At 44.2% G+C, this 2,500-nt stretch overlaps 1 protein-coding gene across 3 annotated transcripts in view; it reads right to left on the reverse strand.

Moving 5' to 3' along the window:
* ldb1b (LIM-domain binding 1b) overlaps positions 1–2,500 on the reverse strand; it is a 10,720-nt gene that overhangs the window by 6,394 nt on the left and 1,826 nt on the right. For 2 of the 3 annotated variants that reach the window (XM_067259893.1, XM_067259892.1), the window contains exon 1: positions 1,631–1,826. The exons of the other annotated variant lie outside the window; for it this stretch is intronic. The gene's annotated coding sequence lies outside the window, so the exon portion shown is untranslated. Of the gene's footprint in view, positions 1–1,630; positions 1,827–2,500 lie in introns of those variants that run through there. 3 annotated transcript variants of the gene reach the window in all.

The raw sequence follows: 2,500 nt of genomic DNA on the forward strand, positions 1-2,500 counted from the left end.
CATCTATAACTCAGCATCACCAGGTGGATGTGGAGTGGCACACACACACAGGAACACACACACACTCATGTTTAACACAGACACACACAGGAAGTAACACTTGGGTTTAGAGGGGTCTCATAAAACATCCATCTAACATTTGTCCACTCTGGAGAGAGCAGAAGGAGACACAGCTAGTCTACAGAAGACTCAGATAGACTGACGAGTCTGTCTGCTTCAACTGAGGGCCAGAAGATATTATAAGCTGAATGGCCTATCCCTCTCACACACACACACACAGTTACTGTGGGGTCCAGCCAGGTACCATACATGCTCACTCTCAATTCAGAAGATCAAACCATCTAACGTCTAAAACTGAAGATTAAAATGAAAGAAATCTTTCAACAACAATGTTTATCGTCTTTGATAATTCAATGAGCCATCTTGAAATTCCGCTTGACCTCGCCCAGGCTACTGTTTAAAACCCACAGCCTAATTTCAGTGCATTTTAGACACACCACAACACACATAAACACGTAAATAGATATAAATAAATAATATTAGAGTAGCCATTAGCTGCTGAGTGCACCATCAGCACGACCAACTATCGTTGGTGGCTAACGACCAACGTTTCTAATCAAATCACATACACATCCCACTTCCTCTCCAGTTCATCACTCTCCTCACTCTCTCTCTCACACACACACACACACTTTTGTACTACCACAGTTCTAACATACACACTTCCTGACTTTGAGTGATGTGTATTGGGTTTAATCTGATTTACACTGTTAGTGGACCCTTGCATGTCAACAGTCCCATCTCTGGAGGTGAAGATAAGTCACTGAATCACTCCATCCAAGAACATTATTAGCACTGAAAACACAAGCCCCCTCGAATACATTTGACACTCGCCAATATTCCAACAACTTATAAATATTTCTACAGCATTCTCCCTAAAGAAAGCTAGACTATCTCTAGTGACGCTGGGTGTTCCAACTCTTAAGGGTTCTGGGTGGCTACCCAGCTAACGCTGCAATCGACATCATATTATTTAAGGTAACCGTCATTGTGTACCTATGTTATCAACATGTTGACTGAGTATTAAGTCATATAGCCCGATATTTTCATCTGTTGTGTGTCCGACGTTGATTTGCTTACCTAGCTAGGCTAGTAGCTTTTACTGGACTTGGCTAACGACGGTAGCTACTGTAACTAAGCTACGCCGACAGGATACTGCCTTTAAAACGCCGGTGATTTGGTTTCATTGCTTTACTTCACCACCATCATTACAACTTGGGGAAATATACACCACACACAACGCCACAAACGAACACATCTTTAATGTAGAGAGAACGAGCTAGCTAGCGCTAGCTAAAAGACTAGCACAGCAGTGTAAAACCGCTGACTACACAACAACACAACAGTGCCCCTCGGCCTAGCCACCTACTAGTTTACAAGCGCTAGCCATTTCACTTGGCAGATGAAGGCTAGCTCGTTAGCACTTTAGCATTCGAGCAAAATATTGAGAATTACGATTAAATACGGACATGCAACCGGACCGAGACTATGGGTAGACATTATATAAATCAATAGAAGAGCTCTAGTACATCAACCAAATCTAACATATATCATAAAAGTGCAATATTACCTGCAAAGAAGTCCAATCAAAAAATTGATGTTTACAGATCCGCGATTGACCGTGTTGCACGCTCTGTGCGTAAAAACGGGACCAGTACGGTGGCTGGTTTGGTTCGCGGCGCAATACGGAGCGTCCCACCTTTTCCAGAAAAAAAATATTAGTACGGATAGAACGGTGTTAAAACGGATAGCGGGTTTCGGTTATGTTTTGTCCCGCATGAGGCCCGGTTTAGTGGGCAGAAGCCTGCTGTGGATTTACGTACGGACCCCGACCAGCCCTTTGTTCGTGGGCAGACATGAACAATAGCTCTAGGCCCTCCTCTTTCTCTCTCTCCGTACGTTGCCCCTCTCCCCCTTTCTCTCTATGTGCTCCTCTCCACCTCTTCCTCTGTCGCTAGGATGGACGGACACCGTTATACCGCCTTCTTTCTCGCTCTCCCTCCCCCAACTACACACAGTGCAAAACCAAGGCGCTTTTGCAATTAAAGCAGTGAGACTGCCGCATCATTTTCTCTCTCCGTGTAACTGACATGGGTGGATATTGACCTGATAGTCCGTTTCTGCCAACAGGGAACCGGGGAAGGCGAACGACGACAATTTGATGATGACTGAAATTTGATTTGATTCGATGTCACGTAAATGAGCTCATATGGCATAATTGAAATTATTGCCCTTGAATTAACACACCACGCACTCAGAGACGCGGTCACAAACACACACAGTTCAGCGAGACAGTCAGTAAATTGTACTCAAAACAACATCGAGCCACAGACGCTAAGACAATTGTCCCAAGTCTAGATAAATCAATCGCGTGGAGCTACTGTGCGGATCAATAAATCAATGACACGTGAAGTCACAATTGAATTAACCGATTAGTCCA

The sequence above is a fragment of the Osmerus mordax genome, chromosome 21 (genome assembly GCF_038355195.1).
Source record: "Osmerus mordax isolate fOsmMor3 chromosome 21, fOsmMor3.pri, whole genome shotgun sequence".
Classification (NCBI taxonomy): Eukaryota; Metazoa; Chordata; class Actinopteri; order Osmeriformes; family Osmeridae; genus Osmerus; species Osmerus mordax.